Source organism: Physella acuta, unplaced genomic scaffold, assembly GCF_028476545.2.
Source record: "Physella acuta isolate Inbredline_101_S28 unplaced genomic scaffold, ASM2847654v3 ptg000116l, whole genome shotgun sequence".
Classification (NCBI taxonomy): domain Eukaryota; kingdom Metazoa; phylum Mollusca; class Gastropoda; family Physidae; genus Physella; species Physella acuta.
In genome coordinates, this window is record NW_026731636.1 from 33422 (window position 1) to 41636 (window position 8215).

The 8215-nt window shown below is 35.8% G+C and overlaps 1 long non-coding RNA gene across 1 annotated transcript; it reads left to right on the forward strand.

The window, feature by feature from the left end:
• Positions 1–1135: 1135 nt before the first annotated feature.
• Positions 1136–7182, forward strand: LOC131934702 (uncharacterized). The gene is made up of 5 exons (XR_009385820.1): positions 1136–1211; positions 5136–5216; positions 5467–5556; positions 6195–6259; positions 7124–7182. It is a non-coding gene; the product is annotated as an uncharacterized LOC131934702 (long non-coding RNA).
• The last annotated feature ends 1033 nt before the right edge of the window (positions 7183–8215 follow it).

The following is an 8215-nucleotide window of genomic DNA, read 5'->3' on the forward strand; positions in this document are numbered from 1 at the left end:
GCATGGGTTATGTGTTCTTATGTTATTATTGAAGTTTGTCTAAGGCAGAAAATATTTAATTAGGCCATCACCTAATATCACGTGATCAGAAAAATGAGTATTGTATTTATTGTTCTCTGGGAACAACTAATTACTTGTCTAAATACAGGATATGTTCTTAATGATTAAATTAGTAAACTCATTTCTTTGTTTATTACCCACATACCAGTGTGTTTGATTAATGCATGCCTTAATTACATGTAGAAACGTGCTATCGACCATTAAAACTTCGGTGTATAGGCCAGTAACAAGAACGTTCCTGGCATCTCTATCCTGGTCTAGTCTCTCCAATTGGCCCCTGGTGTCCTGGGCTAGTCTCCTAAACTATCACCAGGTGTATCCAATCTTCTTGGTGTCAGTTATCTCCGTCCTGTGCAAATCTCTCCAGTTGTCCCCAGATGTACAGTATCTTTTTTGGTGTCTTCACCTCGCTCACATCTCCAGGAAAGGTCCTGTCTAGCTATGATGAATACAGACTTTCGTGATGTATACTTCATATCCCTTTTCTCTTGAGTATTTTTTCCAATGTATCTTTTAAATTTTTTACTCCGGGTTCACTTTCGGGGGTGGGAATGGACACAAGTTTCCGGGGGGATGACTCGGTTAAAAGTAATTTTTTTTCTAATCAAATTTTTTTTGGGGGTGCCACGTCCCCCCCCCCCCCCCCCCCCCCAAGACATGCCTGAAAGTGTAACTCAGCGTTTACCAATGTGCTAACGCTCAAAGGGGTCAGAAAGATAATCCAACGAACAGTAGTCTAGGAGAGAGAATTCAGTATTCAACAAAACATTGTACGTGGCAAATGACACGTCACTTTTGCACGTGTTCAGAGACAAACCTCGATTTGTTTAATCACTTTGTAAGTAAAATATGTCCATTGGTTTATGGGTACTGTGACCTAGATTCATAGCTTGTGTTAACAGAAAACAACGATTGGTTTGTTTGTTTGTTTGTTACGAAAACAGTTTCCTTAAATCATTGGCTTATGGTACAGATTGGCAAGTTATGTTCTCCCGTGCTCACAGAAGTGCGATGATTGGTTAATTCATTTGTTACGTAAAATGTGTTAATTGGCTGATGGTTAAGCTAGTCAAGCCCCGCAAGCTGTCTGGTATGATTTGAAAGGTATATAATGGGAAGATCTTCAACACTCATGAACTGATTACAGCTCGGTAAGTCTGATATAATTAAACTATGTTGCTTTTTTAAATCATTGCTGAACGATTGTTTATGAATGGCTTCACTCTCTATGTAGGTGCAGGTGAAGACGTGTGGCGAGGGGGGTATTGATGGATGATCGATTTAATAGATTTTTAAAAAGTGTAACACGCATTGATAAATATTCATAAAATTGATACATGTCAGTTTTAATTCTTTTTTTTGTTAACAATCGGTTTCAAAATAGCTAATAATTATGTATTATGTGGGAGCGAATCGTAGGCTTACTGTCGTTTATTGTAACTGGAGGGTGAGGGCGCAGGAGGAGGGGTGGGGGTAGGGTTGACAGACTGTGATGATGTGTGCGTAATTTCTTGGCAAACCTTTGTATTTCATAAATCGCTTATACAATTAAGACAGGCTTATATGAAGCCTCTCCGACGTAAATGAGTAAAGTAGGGCAAATTTGAGCAAACAAAAATTAGAGACAAGAGCTGGTTAAACTCTAGCGGGCCTATCTCTTTTCATCGGCGATTATATGAGCGTTACTTAAGAAATCCCAAGATCTTATACCAGAGTTAGGTACCTAAGACGGCCCGTCGACTACAGCCAGGCACAATCGGAGCTCTTTGAAAGCTCACTATCTCAAACCATAGCCTATTATTAAATTTACAAATAAGTATTAGATCATTTAACAGGCCTCGTTGAACATTTTAACGTCTTCCAGTAACAGGAAAATCCTCTCCAATACAATTAAGTATACGTGTTATCCGGTTAGGTGTCATTGAGGCCATTGACTCCAATTTCTGCATTCTTTTCTTTTTGCTCTCATAGCCTTTGTCCAACCAAGAACAAATTATAAGGCACCAGTTGTTTGATTTTGGAGTTGTCTCTCCTAGAAGAGTGTCTGTCCTCAGCTAATGAGCGGCATCTGTCGGAGGGTTCGAACTCGAGACTTTTAGCAACCGTGAGCTTTACCGACTCGACCACACTGACCCCTAACAGTTATTTAATATTCATTATTTCTCTCCTATATAGCACATTTTCAAAACGAAACAAGGACGGAAAAGTACACACAATAAAATAACGTCATTGCTTCTAAAATAAACAGAATTAAAAGTTCACTTGCAAAAAACTACACAAAACATTACCGCCTAATTTATTTGTCTAATCTAAATAGTGGTCTGCATGCATAGTTTCTTTCCCGGCATTTCTTCGTCGAGGGGCGACGCTCTCCCTCTACACACACACCATGAAAACGTCTACCACCTCTCCCCATAGGAACAAAATATAATTTATATAGAAAATATATGATCGATAATTCGAGTTACCAAGCATAAAAAGGATTTAATTGCCTAAAATCATTGGGATCTTCATTTCAATCTATTTTCAATTTTTCATAACCATAGCCAATAAATTTTAATTAAAACTGTGTTTTTAGAAGCCTCTAGTTTAAATAATATCTTTCTCTAGTCTCCTTTTTCAATTATCACAAGAACGTTTGGTTGTTAATGTTTTGGACAAGTCCAGTTCTATTGATGATAATGATGTGTCAGCTTCGGGTCTAGGACCACTCCGTCAAATTACCCCCCCCCCCCCCGATGCTAAAGAACCCTGATCTTAAACCCGAACTCCAAGCCTATAGCTAACCCTTACAAAAATAAAACCAAATTGAGAACTCTAACCCTAAAGTAAACCCTAACCTAGCCCTAGTCCTAACTAGGACGAGGGGTAATTGCTTGGAGGTGGTAATATCGGGTGGGGGGGGGGATGTCGGAGGAGTAATTGTCACTATTAACGCTCTCTCTGAGGGGAAAACTCTAGTGTACATCGTATATTTTTTTGTGCTCGATGTTCTAAAAGTCTCATACAAGATTACATGTATTTTACGAAATGACAGCGCGGCATGTTCAAAAATACTGATCGGCCGCACGACCATGTAGGTTAGAGGGAATATTAGTCACTATAGTATGTGAGATTGACAAAGTAAGCAGTGTATGCGAAACTGAATGACTGGAGTAAGGTATAGGCCTTATCGTCGTGGTAAAAATCTGCTCTGGGACTTGAACAGGTCGTTTGATTGTAGCTTATGCTCTTAATTTGTCGACCTTTCTCTACAGAAAATTTACATCTTTTTCATAAAGAAGCAAGATGTTTTTATCGACATTATTGTCTACAAACAGTATTTGCTCAGTAATTTTTTCAGTGATAGTAAATAAAAGGTTTGCCACTATTTGTATAACAATGTCAAAACACATGCTTAGCGACATTGTTAAAAAGTTAGAAAAGATAACTTTAAAAAAAACAAAACAAGCAAAGCTATTGGGAAAAAAAACAAATGTAAATATAATACCTAAATAGCAAATCTTTGAAAAACCGCCAGTAATTTATTTCTGTTACACTTAGGATTTTTTTTCTATAAAAATGTAAACTGTAGCTCTGCGAGTGGTCTGAAAATGGAAAGTTACCACAAGTATTACAAGAAAGCTATCTCATATATACTGAAAACAGCTTATTAAGTAGTAAATGTTTTAAAGCAAATTCAACAACTCTAATTTATTTCAATTTTGATAAGTGATAATTTGAAAATTTGAAAAAGGATTAGTTCAAATTCGATGTTATATTGCATTGTGTTTGGGTCTTGACCTACGTACCAATTTGAAACGAATTGGTAAGATATAAGTAATAGAAATTAGCCTATGACTATGGGGTCATCCATAAACTTGCACTAACCGGATAGTATATTTTACAAATATATAATTCTTTTTACGGGCAAACGACGCAAGCCAACGCAACCCTCATCCAGTCCCCTCCATTGCTCTCCAGACATGCGCAACTGACCATTTAGCTAACATACTCAACAGTCTGGTGAACCGTGGTTCACCCAGAAGGTGTACAATTGGATGTTGGACAAAAAGCCGACATCCAAAGGACCGATATCCAAAAGGCCGACAAGACAAAATGCCGACAAGATATATGGCAGACAAGACATAAGACCGACAAGACAAGGCCGGCAGACCAAAACACCGACAAACCATAAGGCCCACAATAATAAAAAAAATACTAATATCCCCGAAATTGAGTTACTGCATAGCTCCTATCTTGAGAACAATCAAAATAAGGAATAAAATAAGACGGGAAATTTTGGCGCCCCCTATGGTCGGCGCCAGGGGACATATGTCCCTCCCCCCTTCCCCCCCCCCCCCCCTCGCTACGCTACTGCCATCAGGTCCAAGCGACTGGAGTTTACGGGAAAGTCTTAAACACTTATGATAAACAGCTACATTTTGCAAAATAAAATAAATAGTGTTTTCATACGTTCGAATGAGGAGATGGAGATGGTTGGGCCATGGGTGTCCGATCATAAACCCCCTGGACATAAACCCCCTGGACAAAACCCCCCGCGATATAAACCAAAAGGATAAAAAAAACCAATGAGGTTTATATATATATATATATATATATATATATATATATATATATATATATATATATATATATATATATATATATATATATATATATACTTAGATTTAAAAGCTGGTTATGAAAAATGTTAAATGCATTTTAATTTTGGCCAGTGCTCATATTCGGGCTAATGCTTATGTAAGTTCGTAGAGATTGTCTACCTGTTGTGTTACTGTAAAATATTATATCAGTTTTGTTTTTATGTTGTATTTGAAAGGGTTACAAAAAATGCAATATAACAAACCAAGTCTTACGTATCAAATGTACATCTATATACATCCACATTCTAAACATGGCTCAGTAGTCTTGTCGGCCATTGGGTGATTACGCATTACAAATCCTAGCATAATGCCTGGTTGTTAAGATGAGCAGAGACAGATGTTGCCCACGTTTCAGGCACCCTTTCCTTACACAATTGGTGGTATCAAATATATCTAACCTAATCCTTAAATAACTTGATATTATTTTAGTTATACTGAGCTGATTAAAATGAAGATCGCAGTTCTTCTTCTTCTGGTGTGTCTTGCAAGTCTCTGTGTTGTATCAGACAGGTCAGTTAAATTAAACTATCTTCTTTGAATAACCATTTTCTTATATTGGTAATATATAGACAGGCAGACAAACAAAAAATGTTTATTTGTTGAATAGATGGATCGGTGGATGAATGGTTAGGTGGGTTTAGGGTTGGATGGATGGATGGATGGAAGAATGGATTTTGAAATGGTAATGGACATGGATGTGGATATAAAAACACAGATATGAATTTGAATATTCACTTACGTTTTATTTCTTATCAAACAGTTGTTGCGGAAAGTATCATGCATCTTGTAACATTGGATGGGACTGCTGTGTAAAATATTATTGTAACCCTACTCTAAATGAAAGGACAGGGTACTTAATATTATTTTCAATCATTAAAATTATTAGTAGCATTTTTCTTTAAAATCTTTAATTATTTTTTTAAGGAGCTTTATTGTCCTTAAGGTTTATTGTGACTCAGATCTAATTAGAAATTGCCACCGAAACGAATTTTTTGAAGCATGTTTTATTGTTTAATTTCCTATTATTTCAATATGCTAAGCTCGAGAATACTCTCGGGATGCAATGGCAAAACGTTTACAGAACAAAGTAGTTATTTTTAAATTAGAACAACGACTGACACCACAGCTGTAATGCAGAATAGGTCATTCAAAAAGTTTCAAGAGAGATTTGTTGTACAATCTTGGTTTTTGATGTTGCACATATATGAGTTTCGTCTCCCGAACTTGAAAAAAGTTCAAAGGACCACTTTCACGAACAAGAAAGTTTAAAGACATCTCCGATTTTAATCTATTACTTATTTATGAAATGTCCTCTATCAGGCTGAAGTGGTATTTAAGTTATAAATTTTAATATTTCTATTTTCAATAGCCCAAAAAAATAGTTTGTTTATAGTAATTGTTGTTATCCAACTCACCAAATATTATACCAAAACTATAACTTCCATCCATTATTGTTTCATCTTAGTTTTTTCTTTCTTTCTTTTATAGAAAATGGAATGGACCAAAAAGATGTGTAGGTCCAAAACCGAGATAAAAAATAACGCGTAGTTTCTGTAAGTTTATAATACATTTTCAAACATGTATATAGTTATATTTTTGTTTGTATGTTTGTTCTTTTTGAAATTGAACAGGCATAAATGCTCGTGAAAGATACCGGCACAATCCAAGGCCAGTCCAAATACCCACGTTCACTTAGAGTCATATCCACACACACCGGCAACACCCATGGCCTCATAGCGACCCGTTCACATGTTCCGAACTCCTCCAAATTCGCTGCCACCACACTTCATCCCCCCACACCACTACCCTCCCAAACTCGACTCCCTTCACCCAATCCCTTAGCACACATTTGCACGCTAAATAACAACCAAGTTAGTATATTGATTTATGTTTTCATTAAATATCTTCGTCAAGTCTGTCTGCTAATTATAACACATACTTTATTTTTTTCAATACTTACCGACACATTCACTATTAACATTGTTTGCGTCACTTCTCAATCCAAAATAAAAATGTATCCATCAAAAAAATTTAGGACCTTGTTATTACTATCCCAGCAAATTAACTTCATCTTCTGTTGTTCGTAAAATGTGTAAATAAGTGATAAAATATCAATGTCTTCAACACTAACGTTACAAACAAAAATTTACGCAGCAAAAATTAAAATTTCGATTTATAAAACTGGCTGCGCAGATCAAAGTATAACAAATAAAAACGTTTTCAAAATGCTGAATAAAAAAAAACAACTATTTATGATGTACACATTTTAGTATGCGCATTAAATGTATTTGCATGTTAGGTAAGTGAAATTTAAAAAAAAAGGAAATAATATGAAACAGTTTTTATGTTTAGAATGCAATATTTGTAATTATATACATTGGATTGAAAAAAAACTGTTTATTTTTTTTCCCTTGCAGATAAGCAAACGAATAAAAGAAACTTATAGAAAAAATAAACATCTGGCATTGACATGTTTTTATGGTGTTTTTTTTCACTTTGATTTTTACTCAATGAAACGGATCAAATAAAAAAATTCAAATTCAGTTGTGTCGCCAGTGATCAAAGACCCTATGCTAAGAAAACACCTGTGATCAAACCCCCTATGTTCAAAGCACCTGTGGTCAAAGGTCCTAGGACCATCTAATGTACAACTATTTACAACTATATACCAAACATGCAATTACAATCATGGATCAGTAGTCCTTATCGACCGTTATATGATTGCACATTAGAAATCCAAGCACAATGTCTTTTTTTAAAATGGTAAGAGCCAGATGTTGCCCATGTATCAATCACCCTCTACCTTTGAACTTTTAATTATGTATACTTTAGAATCAAGCTGAAATTTTATTATGTGTAAATTTCCGACTTTAAAATTGTAGCTACATATATCGCTTCGTTTTGAAAATGTCTTAAATGTAACGTTACATCACGGTCGTTCGCTGTGCAACTTTTAAATGTCTATGTGTTTTCGGTAGTACGTTCTGGGTAAACAGACAGAAAGACAGACAAAATAGCGAACTTCTTATAGTGGTTTAGTGGCTAAAGTAATAGTTAAGGAATAGAAAGGTAAAATGATGGTACATTGGTTAGTGTACAATCTAAAATATGTTTTTTTTAATGATTTCCCTTTTTTCGGAAGGGAGGGGGGGTGGTTTAAATTATCTGTTGAGTGGTGGAAAATCGGTAAAATTATATCTTCTAAACATACTGTTTTAAAGTATTCTGCTTGCAGAGCATTTTTAAGGTACCTCTTTGGTTAGGGGCACACATAACACAATCTACTCGCATTAGTCTACACCGTTTTATGCATCATCAACATCCGGACTACTGTAAGGCCACCCACATCAACAGACAGAACACGGCCACACTCGATATTCACAGCCACCCGTTACACATTAACTATGCATCTCACACTGCATTAGTTATCAAACGATTTGCATCTAGTAAACTAGTAAACCATAGAAAACATAATGTAACATTCTTTTGAACTTAGCTACTGTTCACCT